This window comes from Notamacropus eugenii, chromosome 3, assembly GCF_028372415.1.
Source record: "Notamacropus eugenii isolate mMacEug1 chromosome 3, mMacEug1.pri_v2, whole genome shotgun sequence".
Taxonomy (NCBI): domain Eukaryota; kingdom Metazoa; phylum Chordata; class Mammalia; order Diprotodontia; family Macropodidae; genus Notamacropus; species Notamacropus eugenii.
The window spans coordinates 35,871,057-35,892,975 of NC_092874.1; the positions used below are offsets into that span (position 1 = coordinate 35,871,057).

General features: G+C 40.2%; 1 pseudogene; it reads left to right on the forward strand.

Moving 5' to 3' along the window:
* Positions 1-20,912: 20,912 nt before the first annotated feature.
* LOC140531114 (ATP synthase F(0) complex subunit C2, mitochondrial pseudogene) lies at positions 20,913-21,337 on the forward strand (annotated as a pseudogene).
* Positions 21,338-21,919: the final 582 nt, after the last annotated feature.

Here is a 21,919-nt window from a genome sequence, read left to right on the forward strand (position 1 = left end):
TAGCTTGAGACGTTCCTATGAATTGCTTCACTAGAAGAGTTCTCTATTATGTGAATTGTGGAGAATTCTATGAAATTAGACTTTAATTCTTTAGTGGACTAGAGAAATTCTTAAAGCATCCTTTGATTCAATAACTGCTTTGACTTGTACCAAGACCATCTAATTCAGTGAGCTCATTTTCAAGATAAAGTGATGTCCATGTGCTTAGCACTGTGCTAAATACTCTAGAAGATGGGAAAGAAAATGATAACACATACTCTACCCTTGAAAGTCTTACAATCTAATAGGGGGAACAGGACACATATGCTTGTAACAAGGAGAAAATATTCCTGTATAATGCAGTATAGAAATTAATGTGGTTTTCCCAGGAATTCAAAGGAAAGAACAAGCTTTGTGGGAGAGGAATCATCAGGGACATATCATGGATGTTTTTAATCTATCTTCATTCTCTCTGATCTCACAATAGCATTTGACCCTGTTTACCAACACCTTCGGGTAGCTAGGTGGTTCCGCAGTGCATAGAGCTGAGTGCCTAGAGTCAGGAAGACTCTTCTTCCCAAGTTCAAGTCTGGTTCCAGACACTTACTAAATGTGTGACCCTGGGCAAGTCACTCAATCCTGTTTGTCTCAGGTTCCTCATCAGTAAAATGGACTGGAGAAGGAAATGGCAAACCACTCCAATATCTTTGCCAAGAAAACTCCAGATGGGGTCATGGAAAGCTACTAAATAACCAAGACCTTCGGAATTCAGTTTCTTCCCTGGGCTTCAGAGACACCATTATCTCTAGATTCTTCACCTACTTCTCTGCCTTTTCCTTCTCTGTCTTCTTTACTAATATCTCATTCTCTTCCCAATTCCTTTGGATGAGTGATCTCTGAGGATTTGTACGTAACTCTTTTCTCTTTTTCTCCCTATACTCTCTTCCTGGTAATATTATTCATGTCCCAAGACTTCAACTGTGATCATTAGAAAGATGATTCCCAAAATAATATGCCCTGCCCTACCCTTTGCCTCAAGCTCCAGATTCCATCTGTAAACTGACTTGGCAACCTTTGTAACCTTGGGCAAATCACTTGACCTTTCCAGGCCTTCTTATACAAATAATGATTGGACTGGGAGACCTCAATGGCCCAATTCCAGCTTGAAATACCTTATGCTGGGAAATACCTGAATATTCCACTGGCCCCATGTTCAAAACCAAGATTATTATTAGTACTAGTATTATGCCCTCAAAACTTACTCCTCCTCCTCACTTTTTTATTTCTTTCAGTGACACTCCCAGTCACTCAGTTTCTCATGTTCGAACCCCTGGTTATCTTTGAGTCTCCCTTCCTCTCATTTCTCCTATCCAATCAGTCATCAAGTCCTGTCATTTATAAAAAATTTTCTGAAGTCCATTCTTCCTTTTGATTCCCATTGACCATCAAAGGCATCACTGTCTCCACCTTGACCCCTATGGCCTCCAACAGGTCTTCCTCTTCTCTCTTCTCCTCTACAAACCATCTTTCATGACTTAGTGATACTTAACTTTGCTATGCACATATCTAATCACTCTTTCCTCTGCATGACACCCTTCATAACTCCCCACTGTCTGCTGAGTAAAATTCAACCACCTTTGCCTGCTATTCATATCCCTCCAGAGTCTGATGCCACCTACCTTTTAATTCAATTTGATTCTTTTTATACTTAAGTGTTAGTCAAATGCAAGGCTCTGGATAGAAAGATATAAAACGAGATAGTTTCTGTTCTGAAGTAGTTTATAATCCAATAAGGGAAGTGCACCAAAAAAGACACAAAATAGAATAGGTTATAAAGGAGAATTTCAGATAAAGGACTACAAGAAATCTGAGGAACAAACCTCTCTACATCAGTGCAGAAGTTCTTTTCTCCACTAGAATGTTCCTCTCTTGCCATGAGGTCAGGGCTATAATTAAGATCAATTTCAACTGAGAGAAACAGGAAAATCTTCATAGAGAAAGGAGCAAATTAGTTTGGGTCTTGGAGGAAGGAAAATTAAGAGGTGGAGATGGAAAGAGGCTTTCGTTTTAGGCATCAAGGGATGGCATAAACGATGGGACTGCAGACAAGGAAAGGAAGGCTGGTAAGTTATCAAATAAGATAATGTACGTAGAGCATTTTGCAAACCTTAAGGTATTATGTTTAGCTACCGTCATCACCATGTTATGTATGTGTGTTTTCATTAATATTATCATTATTAAGTTCATTTCTTGACCAGGTTCTTGTTATCCTATGGCCAATACTCTCATCCTCTCTACCCAACCTTGGACTCTGTCCCCAGGTCCCCAGCCCTGACGAGTGAGCACCCAAACCACTTCCTATTCTATCTTTCATTTTGGCTCCACTTTTGATGTAATCTATTAGAAGTACGTTCCTTGAAAACAGGGACTTTTCTTGCTTAATTATATACAGACCTTAGTACAGCATATGGTACACAGTAACTGCTTAATAAATCCTCTATCCATCTTTATCTATATGTCCATCAGGCAGAGAGGTGGTTCAGTGGATGGAGTGTTGGGCCTGGAGTCAGGGAGGCTCATCTTTCTGAGGTCAGATCTGGCCTCAGATACTCACTAGCTGTGTGACTTTGGGTAAATGATTTCTCCCTGTTTGCCTCAATCTGTAAAATGAGCTAGAGAAGGAAATGGCAAACCAGTATCTTTGTCAAAAACAAAAGAAAAAACAAAAACAAAAAGACAGCAACACATCTCTCTATCCATTAATCCATCTAGGTAGCTATCTAGATCAGTACATTTGGAACAGAGAACATTTGAAGGGGAGTGATGTGGAGGAAAGAGAAAAATCAGTTGGAGATGGATTGTAGGAGACTTGAAAGAACTTCATGCTGTATTCAGAAGACGCTGTAGGATTCTCTGGGGCAATTATTTGATGAGTAAAATGTATCAGAGAGAGTAGTGGGGCAGGCTGGAAATGAGAGGGGTTGGTATGACAAGTTCAAGGCTGTAATAATATGTGATGAAGGACTGAATTAGAATGAAGGAAGTGAAAAAGTGGGGATGGATATATAGAGGCCGAATGGACATGACTCAGGAAATGAATCTCTGTGGGAGAAGGGAAAGGAAAAAATCCAGTCTGAGAGGAACTTGCTTCTAATTAGGAAGGTTAGCCTCCATTTTTTCACACTCTTCTGTCTCTATCCTATTGCCTCAAAGAAAAATTGCTTAAAATCTAGGTTATGACGCAAGTCTCAGTTTCCCCAAGGTAGAGAGTAAAAGAGTTCTATAAATTAGACCTCACTACATGTGTAGCTGCCCCTCATCTATGGGATTTAGAGATGCCATCTGCCTTTTTCCACCTGCCCCTCTAAAGAGACCCAGTTCTCCTCTAGGTGACACTACATCCATGGCCAATCTCTCCAGTATTGAGATAAGCCTTCTCTCATGCCTCCTGACACACTGGGCCAGGAGTAGACACAGTCCCATGCTTCTCACGATCCCTTCTAGCCCCTTCCTCTGGAGTCTCTCACTCCTATTCTGGCCTTCCTTTCCTCCCTTTGGTTTTGACCCTATATCCAGTCCCACTATACATTATCCTCTGCCCTTGTATCTCATCCACTCCTTATTCTATCACTACTCATGCCCTTCAAAACTCCAACCTGGATTCCCCCCACCATCAGCCTCCTCTGCTCTAACTCAAGCAAGTCACATAACCACACTGAGTGTGTCCATTACAAATTTATATCATCCAATCTCAGCTAGGTTCTCACTGCTGCATGGCAATCCTTTTATTGTCTTTGATTACCTCTAATTCCTACCTCCTACACTGGCTATTTTAATCCCCTCAGCTTAAGAAATGTTAGTTTGTAGAGGGTGAAATGCAAGCATACATGTGAACTAAAATATATATTATACATACATAGCTTAAAGAATGATCATGGGAAATACATTTATAAATACTTATGTACAAATACATATATACATATCTGAGATACAACTGTAAAGAAATGAAACTCATTTTCAGACTTGACTTGCGGAAAACAAGAACAAATGATCAGAGCTGAGAGAAACTGTGACACGTTTCAACAGGCCTGGGTCATCCTTTCAAGGTCACTTTGATTTATGCAATGGGTTGGGATTAGCAGTATGACTTGTCTTGCTCACAACACAACTGTCACAATATGGTACATGCATATGACTACTACATATTTTACTTAGCACAGGTGGGTGAATAAAGGTAGATGACAATCCACAACGAATGCATAATCTGTGCATCTCTCAAAAACAGTACACAATTGACAGGCTAGAACGTTGGGCTGAAACTAACAAAAGTTAATCAACATAAATTACAGTTCTTACACCTGGGTGCAAAAAATCAGTCTCCCAAGTACAAGCACTGAGGAAGTAATAGTCTTACTGTCTTCACCTTGGTGAGACCATATGTAGAGTATTCTTTTTCAGTTCTAGGTCACATTTCAATAAAAGCTTTAGTCCAAAGAAAAGGAGATTGTGGGAGCCATGCAAGGTAGGAGGAAACATGATAAATGTTCTTAAATATTTGAAAGCTATCTCTGAGAAGAAGGATTAGCTTCATTTTGTTTGACCCAAGAAGACAGAACAAAAAACATTGAGTGGAAGATCAAAGGGGCAAATTTAGGTTGGAAATAAGGGAAAATTTAAGAATTAGAGGCATCCCAGAGTAGAATGGAGTGTGTTAAGATGCAATGGGCTTAGTCCTCATTAAAGGTTAAAAACAAAGGAAGGGTATCTATTACTTAGGTGTTATGAACAAGATTTTTATTCAAACATGCATGGTATTCTGAGATTTTGTGATTCTATCTGTCCTTGGCTGAGGAGAAAAATAGGAATGGTATGTATTGCATAATAGAATTGGCAATATACAGTCCTGGATTCAAATCCTGACTTTGTTACTTTCAACCTGGGGAATCTTAGGTAAGTCATTTCTCTCTGGAACTCAGTTTTCTCTTCTGCAAAATGAGGAAATTGAACTAGCTAATCCCTCTTTCAGTTCCTAACCTTATGATCCAATTAGATTAATTAAAACTGAATCTCAAACTGAGCCTGATAACAGAGGTAAAACTATCTAAAATCTAAGAAAGGGATGTTTTGGATGGTGGAACAACTTGTCCCTTATTTGTACAAATCAGTGGAAGGATATATAGCAAAATCTGAGGGAGGTGTCTCAAAGCAAAAAAACAATTCCCTTTTCCCAAAGCCCCCACTCTTCCCTTGTTGGGTCCATGCTCTTCCCTTGGACACTCCCTGCTTCTCTGAAACTGCAGAAGGCATGGTTTCATTTGCTCTCAGTTATTACAGGGGGGATCTGAAAGAACTATCACAGGAATCACAAATAACATCTCAACAAAAGGTAAACAAATAATGATGATTATCTAAATAATAAAGGTACAGCAATGTGCTTAGGAGGTAGCTTCGTGCAAATTCTGAATAAAACAAACACAGAACCTAGTCTCCTCAGAGGATTATACCCATCGGAGCTCAAATGCCCACCTTACCACAATCCTCTTCAGGGTTTCCCTTTCTCCTTTTCAGATACAGGGATTCTTAAGAGATAGGCTAAGAGAAGATAGAAAGCTGTAGTTCATCATGTAAGGGTTTGTGAGATTATCCTGGTTAATCTTAAATCTAAGTCATGTGGACTGTGGGGGATGTGCCGGGGAGAACTCAGAAGAATCTGACCAAGACTTGTTAGGTGGGGAAAAGGGACATGGAGCCAAATCGGGTGTTGTGCACCCAGCTTATAGGATAACTAGAAGCAACTGAAAGCGTTTGACGAGTTGGAACATGCAGATTTCTTAGTATTTCTGAGTTTTTTGTTTTTCTCATTAACATGCCTCTTCTGAGTTGGGGCTATGGATAGAGTGCCCCTCTAGACAAAAACAGAGGCACAAGCAGGAGGAGAGAGTGGGCACTGGAGCTGTTGTTGCTCCTTGGCCTGTAGGGCCTAGTTCATGCTGGAGTTCACTCCTAGAGTGCCCAAGGAGCTCTTACATTTGATCAGGAAGAGCTCTACCTTTTCCCATCTTCACATAGATACATGCCTGCAAAGAACAACATGCCCTCCATTAAAGATCCAACCACTCTACAATGAATAAGGGCATATGTGGCTTTTTTAACAATGTCTACTTGAAGACCTAGAGTTCAAAGTTGCCCATCAACAGACAGCAATGTGATACACCAGAGAGAGCCATAGCTTTGGTGCCATGAGCCCTTTATTTGAATTTCTGCTCTGCCACTTCCTACTACATGACTCTGGGCAAATCACTCAACCTTAGGGACTCAGTTTCCTAATCTGCAAAATGGTGAACAATAATACTTGTATCACTTGTGTCTCCTAGATTTGGAATCAGAAAGAATTTCAGAGATCATCTCACATGAGGCATCAAGGTGGGACAGTGGCCAAGAATCATAAAAATCTGAGTTCAAATCCAGCTTCAGATACTTGCTAGCTATGTGCCCTGAGCAAATCATTTCACCTCTCTTTGCCTCAGTTTCCTCATGTGTAAAATGGGATAATAATAACCTACCTCCCAGGGTTGTTGTGAGAAGCAAATAAGACAAAAAGTATAAACTGCTTACAGGAGTTAAGATGATTTTATAGTTGTAAAGTGCTTACATAGCTAGCACTATATAAATGTTGGCTATTACTATTATCTAGAGCCAGGGGTGGGGAACACGAGGCTGTGGCCTCGAGGCTTAAGGTTCCCCACCCCTGATTCTAGTCCAACTGGATGGGACTCCATAGGTCATCCATTCCAACATTCTTTTACAGATGGAGAAACTGGGACACAGAGTTCAAATGACTTGCCCAAGGTTACACAGTTAACAAGTATTAAAGGTGGGATTTGAACTCAGGGATTCTGACTCCAGAGACAGCAATGCTCTTTCCACAGTACTACAGGGCAGGGTTGCTGTGATGGAAGTTCTCAATAACATTAATAGTCTCAGAAATGGATACCATTATTTGCCACAGAAAAGATTTTCTGAGCGTTCTTCTGGACAGTGTGATAAATTATTATTATTTTTTTAAATCGGTTGCAAGATGCTCCATCTCCTTGCACTAGCCACGAGGCCACCAGTCTCACTGGTTCCCTTGTTCTGAGGGTCAATAGGTGTCTACGAAGCCTCAGCAATTGGCTCTCATGGCCCTCTCACCAACAGAAGAGTGGCCAGCCCATTTAGCTTTGTGTGCCTTTAAATAGGAGTGAGAAGCAGTCCAGTACAGAAAGAGAAAGCCCGGCTGATGAAATGAACTTTATTATCCTCCTTTGCTGTGCTTTCACTCAAGTATTTTAACTAACGGGCTGTTTACCACAGCCTCTGTTTAGCAGTTCGCCCTTGTGAAATTAAAACAAAAATGGATACTGAAGACAATTAGTTTCTCCTCTTTATCACTCCTCAGTGACTTGCAGTAGGTGAAGGCCACAACCCCCAATTTACAACCTGTTTTAGAAGACTTTTTTTTTCTGATTGAAGCAAAGTTTATAAAAAAGACAGTCCCAGGTCTCCCATCCTTGTTAATAATGACCTTTGTTCTCTGATCTCCTGGAAAATTTTGTTTTCAATTGATCAATCAATAAACGTGTATCAAGTACACTTACTACATATCAGACACTGGGGATAGATATGAAGACCAAACAGCCCCTGCCCCCAAGGAGCTTTTATTGGAGCTCACTTATTCCACCGTTGATTATACTTCTCTCTTTGTCCCTTGTCCTATTCCTATACTTGAGGCTCTGAGAGGGCCACACACTGTGTCTTCACTAAATTAAATGGCGGTCTGGGCTAGGGAGTCACTAATCAAGAAGGGGGGGCTCACAACAGAATAATATATTTAGTTAAGACAAAGTTTAGTTAATAATAATAATAAATAGTACTCTACACATGGAGAGTCTTAACGCATGTTTGTGGGAGTGGGATGAAAGTGAATGAATGAATGAATGTTTGTTGAATGGATTTGAGTGAACGAAAGGACAAAGTTAGCTAGCTATACCTTACACTTTGCTGTTACAAGTATCTGATGAAATCAGAATGACAATAAAAATTCATCTATTTAAGGATATGCACTGCATTGGTGTTTGTACCTAAGTATTTCTCAGTAGAATTTATATGCTCCTGAGGACATGTTCCATTTTTGTCTTTTTATCTCCAGGATCTATCATAGTGCCTGGCACACAGTAGGCATCACTGACTCCTTTCTCCAACCCGTTGCCAAATTTTGTCATCTCTTTTCTTACAAAACCTTAGCATATATGCCCTTATCCGCTCATACAGCTACCATCCCAGTCATGGTCCTCATCACCTCCCACCCGGACTGTTGCAATAGCCTTCGAACTGGTCTCCCTGTCTCCAAAACTCTCCCCCTCCAACTGTCAAATTGATTGTCCTAATGTGCAGGTCTGACCACATTTTGCCTCAACTCAAAAAGCTCCACTATCCCCAATACCTCCAGGATCAAATATGAAATTCTCTACTTTTCATTTGTTCATAGCCTGCGCCCTTCCCACTTCCCCAGATTTCTTACACCTGACTTCCCAACACATGCTCTACAGTTGGACTCACTGGCCTTTTGCTGTTTGTGTCTGGAATGCTCCATTTCCCCCTTTCTGCTGCTTAATTTCTCTTTCCTCCTACAAGACTCACCAAAAAGTCTACCTTCTGTGAGCAGACTTTCTCAGTCTTCCCTGCTGCTAAAGCAGCCTCTTCTGAGGTTACCTTCTTCCTTCTTCAGGACAGAATGGATGAAGTCTCTGTTTCATGTTTACTATGTTCCTGGCACTCTGCCAAACACTGGGGATACAAATATAAACAAACAGGTCAGTCCCTCCCACCAAAGTGCTTACATTCTAAAGGCAGAAGATAACCCAGAAAGAGGAGTGAGGGAAAGGGGTGGAATCGGCAGCTCATAAGGAAGTGAAGAAATTCTGAGAATAAATCAAGCAAGGAGTTAAGTGGCTGGAGCCCCTCTTTAAATGGTGGTCTGGGCTAGGGTGTGGCTCATCAAGAGAGGCGGGGCTCAGAGCAGAAGTTTCTCCAGATGGGAAGACAACTTTCTTTGCGTTTTAATCATGGAACCAATGGGCTGAGCAGGATATCCCTGGTTACTTAGACCATCCTCCTAGTGTTTGACGAAGGTTTTCTTGAGATGGGTTTATATTATTCCAGTTAAACTTGCAACCATTTGTAACTTATTAAACACAGAATTTAGAGGAAGCATGGGGTAATGGTTAGTGCTTTGGCCTTGAAGCCAAGAAGATCTGGCTTCATGTCCTATTGCTGACATATCCTGGCTATGCGACCCTGAGCAAAGTCACTTAACCCCTCAGTGTCCTGGGTGATTCTCTAAGACTGTGATACAGAGAAAGTGACCATGGGCCTTGGCAGAGGGAGCTCCTTTACCCAAGAGTATCCTAAACCAATGAAATCACAGGTCTAGGCATAATCTCCTGTCCTAAACACAGAATTAACCGTCCCTCCCTGCTGATGTGTGAATATCCTTTGGAACAGAGACTTTGTATTTTCTTTTGCTCTCTATCTATCCGATGCCTGAGCATCACTATAGGTAATGCGGACAACTGTTGGTGGTAGAATGGACCCCACAGAGATAGCAAGGTACTCCCAGGTAATGGTGGTACAGGTTGATATGTGTTTACACTTATATGTGAATAAAAATATTAAGCCTTTAAAAAAGTGAAATAATGAGACTGAGTGAAACCTGGAATGAAGGGAGCGTGGTGACCTGGGTTAGGAAACCACCAGTCAGGAGAAGATGGCCACACTGAATATGCATTTTGTATGTACCTAGTTATTTACATATTATCTCCCCTCTTAGAATATGAGCTATTTGACAGCTGGGACTGTTTTTACCTTTCTTTATGTTCCAGGTACACAGTAAGTGTTTAATAAATGTTTGTTGACTGGATGACTAGACTCTTAATGAAATCTTTTATGCTGGATTAAATCCAATTGAATTGAATTTTCTCTCAGGTTCACTCATGCATCAAAATATCGGTTATTTCACTTGATAATAGAAGGAGCTCTGGTTCTAGAAAGAAAACCTTGGTTCCCATGTGGTCTCTAATGTCTCATCTTTGTGATATTAAGCAAATCCCAAACCTGGACCTCAGTTTCCTCATCTGTAAAATGGGAAGGTCAGACTATATGGCCTAGCTTTATGATTCCATGTTTCTCCCGAACACTTTGCTTAGAATGACATCCATTTCTGGACTGCAACATTTCTTTACAATCTTTTCCTTCCCGTTGTGATCCAGAAGGGGGTCTGCATGATCACATCCCACACCCGTACAAAAGAACTTAATGTATGGCACAAACTATTTCTAAACCCGCTGGCGCCATAAGCATTGTATAGCAACAGTTCCAGCTGCATCTGGGAGGAAGGGAAAGAAAGATTTGGAAAAATAGGCTCAACTCTTGACCCGTGCCATGGAGACAAGGCCTGTTATTATCATCATCCCCATCAACATCTTAAGCAATCAAGGAAGAAATCCGACGCATGAGAATTCTTCCCGAAGAAAGAAAACAAAGCAGTCACTCGGGCTCATTCAGCTGGGCTCCTTCGGACACTCGCATGCTTTCTCTCACCATCAGCCAGGCTCCCACTTGTTTCCTCCTTAGGTGCCCATTTATCAGCTGCCGAACACAGGGATGGCGAAATAATAGTCATACTCATTTGAAACTGGCAAACGCAATGTCACAATGTTAGAGTTCCCCAAAGGAAAAGGTATTTAAGGATAATCTAGGCACCAGCTTCAAATCCACCCTAGTTAACTACAGGATGAAAATTATTTTTCTTTCTGTAATTACGAAGGTAGTCCCCAAAGGTGTTTATTATGTTCAACTGGCATGAAGTCTCAAGGAGTGTTTGGAGGGAGTTTTCAAGGTTGCTGTGAAGGGTGAGCGATGGGATCACAGCCTTGACCTTGTCCTTGTATCAAATGCCTTCACCCTAGCCCAGGTAGAGTCATGTTTGGGAAGGAGCCTGCTACCAGGGCTGGGAGGAAAAGTTTCTATTTACCTAGAGGGCAAATATAGTCATAAACAGATACTCTGAACATTCAACTGAGCTGTTGGACTCCTGCAACCAAACACCACCCAGGTACCTCAGGTTTTAGCAAAGAAAGGGTGGGGAGTCTTTTGCTTCTCTCTCTCTCTCTCTCTCTCTCTCTCTCTCTCTCTCTCTCCTCCCTCCCTTTCCTTTCTCTGTTTCTCTTCCCCATCTATCTTTCCCTGTTCCTCTGTCTCTCTCCCTCCCTCTTTCTCCTCTGTCCTTCTGTTTCTCTGTCTCTCACTTCGTCTATCTCTCTCCCTCCCTCCCTCTCTCTCCTCTGTCTCTCTCTCTGTCTGTCTCTCTCTCCTCTGTCTCTGTCTCTTGTTCTTTCTTTTCTCTGTCTCTCTTTCCCCATCTGTATCACTCTGTCTCTTCCCCTGTCTTTCACTGACTCTATCCCTGTCTCTGTCTCTCTCACTTCTGGATTTTTATTATTTTCATTTATTTCTGGGGCAAAATCTTTCAGATGACACCAACATGTGTACTGAACATTATTGCAGCCAAAAGTTATCTCCCAGATCTGGCCTGAGACCAGTTTGCCTGTAAGGATTAATTTTAGGCTATTCTTATCACAATGAGTCTGACTGTGGCAGTATGGGAGCTAATTCTCTGACAATAAGCCTGCTGTGGTGTATTTGGTTCCCAGTTTGTTTGTTTTGATGTGTACAAAGACTGCAAAATGGATAGCGATATCACACTTGTCTCTAAATGAGAGTCACAAACTCGCACAACATGGGAGGCTTGACAGCATTTGGGGAGCTGAGTGGGAAACGAAACAGGAGTTCTTGGGAAGATGCAGCGAGGACTGTTCCCTCTCTGCTTAGTGCTGCAGTATCTTGTCTTGGGACTGTGTCTATCTGGACCAGGAGAACTGAATTGCAATGAGCACTGGGGAAGAATGTTCCTAAAGCTTCATGAGTGTGACCCAGGATGTAAGGTTAAAATCTGGCCCTCTGAGCAAGCGTTTCGAAAGGGCCTTTTTACCCTTCACTAATTATATCGGCAACTCGCTATGTCTCATCGTTGCAGGGACATGCAAGCTACACAGAGTGCAGGTTCTAGCACATCCTGCTAAGCTGGGAAGGCTTGGAATATAGACCTGGTCAGGGATTGTATTTCTGTCGTTAAAGGACCAGCCTCAGAGAGGTTCATCACGACCATTTTCCATAGGGTAATAAAATGTTAGGTGATAGTAATTATCAAAGGCCATATCCATATGCTGAATCATTAGGTCATAAGATGTTAGAACATGGATATTGATCTGGAAGGGACTCTTGTCTGTCCCCTTTATTTTTACAGATTTAAAAACACAGGAGGTGAGTGACTTGCCCAAGGTGCCAAAAATGACAACTAGTAGATCCCAGTTTAAAAACCCAGATTCTCTGAATTCAACTCCAGCAATCTTTCCGTGGTGTTGCCATTAGGATAAAGTAACCAACCCAAAGAAAACCGAGGTCCTTGGAGGATTTACATAACTATCTTTGACAAAGAATTAATTCTTGAAGATTTCCCTTGCAATGCAGGGGCTTCCTGGTCAGTAGTTATTATTGTGTGTCTATCAGTACAAAAGAAAGGCAAAGATGATGCCATCTACCCTCTAGTTTTATACTTCAGAGAACTTCATTATCATTGTCTTTGCTAACCATCAACCTTGGTATCTAGGCAGCTGGTGGCTGAGTGGGCATGCTGATCCTGGAGTCAGGAAGGCTCATCTCCCTGAGTTTAAATCCAGCCTCAGACACTTACTAGCTGTGTGACCTGGGTAAGTCACTTAACTTTGTTTGTCTCAGTTTCCTCCTAAGTAAAATGAAATAGAGAAGGAAATGGCAAACCACTACAGTAGCTTTGCCAGGAAAACCCCAAATGGGGTCACAAAGAGTTGGACGCAACAACAAAAAATGGGAATGTTGATAGCACCTGGCTTACAGGATTGTTATGAGGATCAAATGATATAATATAATATTTGTAAAGCACTTAGCGTGGTGCCTGACACGTCACACATGCTATATAAATGCTAGCTATTATTAGTATTTTCTGTTACTAGCTACAAGGTATTGTACTAGGCATTTATAAAGCATGTGCATAAAATACCACACATTTGAAAAGGTCAAACAAAAATGCTTCCAACAAGCCAACTCACAAAATGTTATAGAATCACAGAAACTCAGTAACTGGTAGGAACCTCAGAGGCCACCCAGTCCAACCCACATCTCCTGAGCGGAAATCTACGTCTCCTACAAAGCAGAGCACCCAGAAGTCCACCAGTAGTCCCTTGCTGAGGTCTGTTCTGAAGACTTTTAGTTACATGCAACAATTTCAATAAAACTTCACTTGGTTAAATATAACATCCAGTACCAATTCATCTATCCCCTATTCTGAAGTATCTCCCTAGCTTTTTTAAAACATGAATCTAGGAACCATTAGTCATAGCTGTTCTGTCATTCCTCAGTCATGTCTGATGCTTCATGACCCCATTTGGGGTTTTCTTGGCAAAGATCCTGGAGTGGTTTGCCATTTCCTTCTCCAGCTCCTTTTACAGATGAGGAAACTGAGGCAAACAAGGTAAAGTGAGTTACCCAGGGTCATACAGCTAGTAAGTGTCTGACACCAGATTTGAACTCAGGAAGTGAATCTTCCTGATTCTAGGCCCAGCGCTCTACACACTATTGTGCCACTTAGTGGCCCCATTAACTCCACCTCCGTTGATGAGTGTTCAGTACAACAACATCCATCAGATACTATGAATTTTATCAATATGACTCTTCAGAGGTTTCCATTGTTTAAGGGAGTCTTTTGGGGGGGGGGTGCTTCATATTATGTAATGAGAATTAAATGGAAGAGGCTGTTTCTTCAAGATTCACAATTTAGTGTCAAGAAATACCTGATTAATGCCATCTGTTTTTGGTTGTTATTGATTTCTTTTCTGGTTTTGGTTGTTTTCTGAGAGTGGGTCTCCCTGTCTCATCCAGGCTGGAAGTGCAGTAACCTCTCATGATCATATCTCATTGCTGGACCACACAGAAACCATGACATGCTCCATTTCCAACTAAGCCAGTTGGCCTCTCCTTGGGCAGCCCAGTCCCCCTCATTCCACTCCTCCCCACTCCCAGGTTCTCACTCTATTGGTGCTAAATGGAGTGCAGAAACCTGATTGGCTTTAGCTTAGAATTCCCAAACTTAAGTGTTCCACCAGCCTCAGCCTCCCCCAATAGCAGAGATAATAGGTACAAACCACCACACCTGTTATGTCATCTGACTCTGGTCATTCCTGTACTCTTCTTGACCTTGAGGTTATTGTATTCAGTTGGTGCTCAGTTAGGTCATGCTTAATGGTTGGATTGTTTATTTTTGTGTTTAGTTTCCAAGGTGGTCATTTGTGTGTATTCCCATGTCTTTTTTGGGATGGGGAGGGGAGGGCCCTTTCTACCCCCATAACTTTCTGTGCATCTTTAAAGGCTTCATGAGTAGACCACCAGCTCTTTAACAACAGGGATAATGTCTTGTTTATCCTTATTATCTTTCCCAACATATGTATATGTATAACAGGGACTTAGTATTTATTGAATAAATGAATCAGTAAACTTAAAAATGGTCCCAGATAGTTAAAATATTGGGTAGACCCAATCTACTGATCAAAGCAAAGCAATTATGAGAAAACTTCAGATAAAGTATCAAATCAGATTAAATTCAATGGATCCCCAACTATCTGCAAATGTTGAACTTGGAGTATTTTAAATCGTATCTGAGGTAGACTCATTGGTGATAATACATCAAGCTGAGAAAGATAGTAGCCTTAAAAAAATTGCAGTACCATCTCTAAGACGGCCTTAGAAATGAATAAGAGCAGATATTTTGTGCCACCTTATGACCAATTAAAGTCCATAAAGTGGCTGACACTTCAAAACCAAGTGTTTCTTCTTAAAGAAAACTACCACATTAAGATTATCTCTCTCCTTCTCTCTTCACCTACTTCTTTCCCTCCCTTCTTCCTTCCACTGGGTACTCCATATCAAAAAACACATCTCTGGGACAGAGTAAAGAGGGCGAGAGAGTCCGCAAAACTGTCATGAATGTGAAATAACACATTCATGCCTATTTCTCTCTGATATAAAAACAAAGTGCCATCTATCCCAAATATGGCATGTTGTACAAAATCGGAGAATATACAAGATTTAGGCAATGCTTAATGTACTGGACTGATCAAGGGAACTTCCATCCCCATTGTGCAGGAAGGTTTGAGAGAATTTACTGTCTGTTTGTAACTAGCTAGGGAGAGAAAAATGACAGCCAAGATGCATTTAGAGACTACACCTGTGGTCTTACAGCTTAACTCCTAGTCAATTTTAATCAAAACAATCCATGGAAAATATCTGCTACACTCACCAAAGGAATGAACTCTTAGCCTCAGGGAAGAAAATCCCTCAGTAGGAAAAATGAACACTCTCAGTAAAGTGGAAGGACTACCACATTATGCTGTGTTGAGTAATAAGTAAAGAAAGGTAATCTGCCATCTTGAGCAAGAACTAGCTTATAGAACCTCCTGGAAATTCAGTAGAGTAAAAGATTTGTTGAGAGCTTTTTTACTTTCCAAAGAAAATATTGGGAATAAATATTAAAGTATATTCAGGACCGCAGAAATGTCCATGCCTTCTCAACTCTAGGAACAATTGACCAGGCAGTAATAAAATCAGCATCTTAGAACCACTGATATCCTTAGTAACAGACTAATGTGCATGTAATCTGGGGAATGAGGGTCAAAAAATAGATGAGGTGGATTCTTTTGCTTTGTAGTTAACTCTACAAATCTCATATGATGATATGAGAAAGAGGGTTTCACAATCCCCAAATTTTATTCTGATTCTAAATTTGTAAAAAAAATGAATAAATAAAGTGAGAACAACTTTGAAACCCAATGGTATATGTTCTTCCAAATTAAATAAATTCAATCCTTTTCATTCCATAGGAAGCTCCTACCTTGTCACTCTCCTTATTCATTTGAATCATTCATTCAACATTCATTCATTCATTTATTCATTCATTCATCTTTGCCACAAACATTTATCTAGGCTCCCTATTTATGGAGCACTGGGCTAGAAGAGGAAGGATGATACGAAGTTTAGTCATGGGAAAGAGTATGCTAACCAGCTCTAGGTCTGATGAATAAATCTTCAATAAGATCATTCACACATCAAAAATAATTGCTAGAAATTAAGGTTTTATTTATTGCTGATTTATTGCATTGTTGATTGTTTACACCAGGGGTGGGGAACCTGCAACCTCGAGACCACGCTAAATCCAGTTAAATTCAGTCAAAGAGCTGCACATGAGGACTTAGAGAGCCACATGGGACCTAGAAGCCACAGGTTCCCCACCCATAACAAAACATTATAAAGCAGAGTTAAGCTTAAAAGTGTGTTCCTACTTCGTTTGAGGCTTCGGTTGTTAAACATTTGCAAGTTCACCCTTGTATGTATCTGTAAGGATTCATTGAATCCTTCAATGGAAGGAAAGTCAAGAAATGAAGTCATCACTAGACTGGAGTACTGTTGACTGTAGTCTAATAATAATGATGAGCCTTTATGTTTGGTTTAAGGTTTGTAAAGTGCTTTGAATCCATTATCTAATTGGAGTTTCACAAATATTCCTGGTTAAGACACTGTATTTTTCCTCATAGGATTTATAGTCAAAGAAGCAGATAGAATAAATGCAGAAAACCATAACACTGGAACATCATAAGGAAATTAAAATGTAAGATTGTTGAAGGCAAGGTCTGTTTTGTTTTGTCTTTGCATCTCCAGTCCCTGACACATAATAGGTAGCTTAATAAAGGATTGTTGCATTGAAATAAAATTCCATGTGAGGACAGAGCAGGGAGGTCATTTTTGATTAGAAGCAGCTAGATAACATAGTGAATAGACTGCTTGGACCTGGAATCAGGAAGACATGAGTTCAAATTTGACCTCAAACAGTTAGTAGCTAGCTGGGTGACCCTGGAAAAATTACTTGACTGCTGTCTCAGTTTCCTCATCTATAACCAGGAACTAGGTGGCACAGTGGATAGAGTGCTGAGCCTGCAGTCAGGAAGACTCATCTTCCTGAGTTCAAATCTGGCTTCAGACACTTACAAGCTGTGTGATCCTAGGCAAGTCACTTAACCCTGTTTTCCTCCATTTCTTCATCTGTAAGATTATCTGGAGAAGGAAATGGCAAACCATTCCAGTGTCTTTGCCAAGAAAACCCCACCACGAAGAGTCTAGCACAACTGAACAAAAATGGGGATTAAAAATACCTCCAAGAAGTGTTGTAAAAATAAAATGAGTTAATATTTATAAAATACTCTGCAATCTAATTTTCTAATCACTCATAAGTATTACTTTTGACATATGAACATACATCTTTGTTGATACTGAATCTTTAAGTTGATTTTTAATATTTAATTTTTTCCAATTGCATGTAAAAGCAATTTTTTTACATTTTCTAAAAACTCTGAGATTCAAATTCTCTCCCTCCCTCCTTTCTATCCTCCATCATTGAGAAGGCAAGCAATTAGAGGTTATACATTTAATATAGGTTATATAGTAATGCAAAATATATTTCCATATTCAGTATAGCATAAAAGAAAACATGGGGGAAAAATCCAAGAAAAATAAAGAAAGGGCTTTTTGAAGTATGCTTTAATTTGTATTCAGACTCCAGTTCCTTCTCTGGAGGTGGATGGCATTTTTCATCATAAGTTCTTTGGAATTCTCTTAGCTAATTGTATTGCTAAGGACAGCTAAGTCATTTACAATTGATCATTTACCATTTTGCTGTTACTATGTACAATATTTTCTTCGTTCTGTGCATTTCATTTTGCATCAATTCATATAAATCTTTCCAGGTTTTTCTGAAAGCATGCTGATCATCACTTCTTATAACACAATAGTACTTCATCACAATCATATACCACAACTTTGCAGTCATTCTCCTATGGAAAGGCATTCTCTCAATTTAGACTTCTTTGCTACCACAGAAGAGCTGCTATGAATATTTTTGTACATATAGGTTCTTTCCTTTTGCTTTTTATCTTTTTGGGATACAGACCTAGTAGTGGTATTGTTGGGTTAAAGGGTACAGGCAGTTTTATAGCCTTTTGGGCATAGTTCAAAATTGTTCTCCACAATGGTTGGATCACATCAACAGCGCATTAGTGTCCCAATTTTCCAACATCCCTTCCTAAATTTGTTATTTTTTTAGTCATATTAGCCAGTTTGATAGGTGTAAAGCAGTACCTCAGAGTTGTTTTCACTTCTCTAATCAAGAATTATTTGGAGCACTTTTTTCATAGAATTACTGATAGCTTAGATTTCTTCTTCCGAAAACTGCCTATTCATATCCTTTGACAATTTGTCAATTGGGAAATGAAACGTATTCTTATAAATTTGACTCCATTCTCTACATATTTGAGAAATGAAGCCTTTATCAGAGAAACCTGATGGAATTTTTGCCCTCAGTTTTCTGCTTTCCTTCCAGTCCTGACTGAATTGTTTTTGTTCATGCAAAACCTTTTTAATTTCATGTAATCAAAGTTATTCATTTCATATGTCATAATGCTCTGTATCTCTTATTTGGTCCTAAAATCTTCCTTTTTCCATAGATCTGATAGGGAAACTATTCCATGTTCCCTAATTTGCTTATGGGATCACCCTTTATGTCAAAATAACGGAATCCAGTCTACTATCCACTTCTATTTTATGGGCAAGTTCATCCCATTCACATTCACAGTTATGATTACGGATTGTTTATTTCTCTACAGCCTACTCCCCCTATCCATTTATTCTTTCTCTCTTCTTTCACCCTCACCCTCCTAAAAAATGTTTTGCTTCTGACCACCACTTCCCCTAATCTGCCCTTCATTCCATCAGCCTCCCCTACTTTTGCTTATCTCCCTTCCCGCATACTTCCCTACAGGGCAAGATAGAGTTCTATACCTAATTGAGTATATATGTTATCCCCTCTTTAAATCAATTCTAAGGTTCAAACAATGCCTGCCACCACCATTGTCTGCTCTGCACTTAAAACTCTTTCATGCCTCTTTTATGTGAGATAATTTACCCCATTCTACTTCTCCCTTTTACCTTCTCCCAGTGCATCCTTCTTTCTCAGTCCTTAATTATTTTTGGATATTATGCCATCATAGTCAGCTTACATCCTTGCCCTCTGTCTATGCACACTCCTTCTAACAGCCCTAAATGATAAAGTTCTTAGGAGTTACAAGTATCATCTTCACATGTAGGAATTTGATCAGTTTAACCTTATTGAATACTTCATGATTTATCTTTCATGTTCACCTATTTATGCTTCTCTTGAGTCTTGTATTTAAAAGCCATATTTTCTATTTGGCTCTGCTTTTTTTTATCAAGAATGCTTGAAAGTCTGCTATTTCATTAAATATTCATTGTTTCCCTTGAAAGATTAAACTCAGTTTTGCTGCATAGGTAATTCTTGGTTTTAATTCCAGCTCTGGAATTTGACTATAATATTCATGGAGGTTTTCATTTTGGGATCTCTTTCAGGTGGTGATCAGTGGATTCTTTCAATCTCTATTTTACTCTCTGCCTCTAGGATATCAGGGCATTTTTCCTTGATAATTTCTTAAAATATGATCTTTAGGCTCTTTTATTGAACATGGCTTTCAGGTAGTCTGATCATTCTTAAATTATCTCTCTTTGATTTATTTTCCAGGTCAGCTGTTTTTCCAATGAGATATTTCATATGTTCTTCTATTATTCATTCTTTTAATTTTGTTTGTTATTTCTTGAAGTCTCATGGAGTCATTAACTTCTACTTGCCCAATTTTAATTTTTAAGAAATTATTTTCAGGGACAGAGCCAAGATGGTGGAGTAAAAGCAGGGACTTGCTTGAGTTCTCCTTCAAACCCTTCCAAATACCTATAAAAATGACTCCAAATGAATTCTACAGCAGCAGAATCCACAAAATGACAGAGTGAAACAAATCTCTAGCCCAAGACAACCTGGAATGGTGATAAGAAGGGTCTATTGCACCAAGCTAGGAATAGAGTACAGCCCAGTGTGGGCCATACTGACATAGGCATGACCAGGGTAGGCCCCAGGGCACTGAATCCCTGGCAGCTGAATCCCTTCCAGAATTCTCAAACCCAAAACACCTTAGATATCTTGGAAGATCAGTGGAAAAAGCCTGCGGGACCTGTGTGAGAGAGGAACATGGTCTGGCCCGAGCTTCAGGATACCCAGTACCCAGAAGAGTAAACACCTCTCTTTTGATCATAAAACCTTGGAAGAGCTAAAAATTTGTAGGTCCCTAGAAGTATTACTCAAAATAGCTGCACAAAACCCCTGAAGCTTGAAACAGTTTACTACCCCACCCCACCTCCACCCCCACTGGAAGCAGAGATCTACCTTGACAAAGAGCTCAAAAGTCAAGTAATTGGCTGGGAAAATGAGCAAACCAAGGGGGAAAACTCAGACTATAGAATCTTACTTTTGTGACAAGGAAGATCAAAACATACAACCAGAAGAAGACAAGGAAGTCAAAGCACCTACATCCAAAGCCTCCAAGAAAGATATGAATTGGTCTCAGGTCATGAAAGAGTTCAAAAGGATTTTGAAAATCAAGTAAGAGAAGTAGAGGAATAATTGGGAAAAAATAAGAGCGATGGAAGAAAATCATGAAAAATGAGTCAACAGCTTGATAAAGGAGACACAAGAAAATGCTGAAGAAAATAACACATTTAAGAATAGACTACCCCCCTTTCTGTCTCCTCTGCTCTGCTGGCAGCTCTTCAGCTTTGCCCTTCACCCCTTGAGAATGTATGCCTGCACCAAGTTCATCTCTAGCCCTGCCCTTGTGAGGAGCACCTCTCAGCTGCTGAGTAGACCTTTATCTGTAGTGGTGCTATAACGGCCAGAGGTTTGGACAGATGAGAACCTCAGCATTTTGGCAGCATCAGGTCCTTTGACCTCACTTGTCCCAGATGTGGATTCCAAACTAGCACTGTCTCAAGGGACATTGACACAGCAGCCAAGTTTATTGGAGCTGGGGCTGCCACTGTGGGGGTGGCTGGCTCTGGAGCTGGTATTGGGACAGTATTTAGAAGTATCATCATTGGATATGCCAGGAACCCCTCCTTGAAGCAGTAGCTCTTTTCCTACACCATCCTGGGCTTTGCCCTGTCTGAGGTCATGGGGATCTTTTGCCTGATGGTGGCCTTCCTCATCCTCTTTGCCATGTGATGGAGCCATTTCTATCCCCCAACATTTCTGAATGTTCCTCCTCATCCTGGTCTTTCCATGTCTCTTGCAGCCTGTGAATACCTCCCCTTCCATCTTACCAGGTGGTCCTGGGGAAAGCCACGGGCTCAGGGTTTGACAGAGGGGAGACAAATAAATACTGTATTAATAAGCTACAAAAAATAGACTGCCCCAAATGGCAAAAGAGGTCCAAATAGCCAATGAGCAGAAGAATGCTTTAAAAAACAGAATTGGCCAAATGGAAAAAGTCCAAAAGCTCACTGAAGAAAATAATACCTTAAAAATTAGAATGGAACAAATGAAAGTCAATGATTTTCAGAGAAATCAAGAAATTATAAAATAAAACCAAAAGAATGAAAAAATAGAAGACAATGTGAAATGTCATTGGGAAAACAACTGAGCTGGAAAATAGATCCAGGAGAGGCAATTTTAAAATTAGTGGACTTTCTGAAAGCCATGATCAGAAACAGATCCTGGACATCATTTTTCAAGAAATTTTCAGGGAAAACTGCCCTGATATTCTACAACCAGAGTGTAAAATAGATATTGAAAGAATCCACCAAT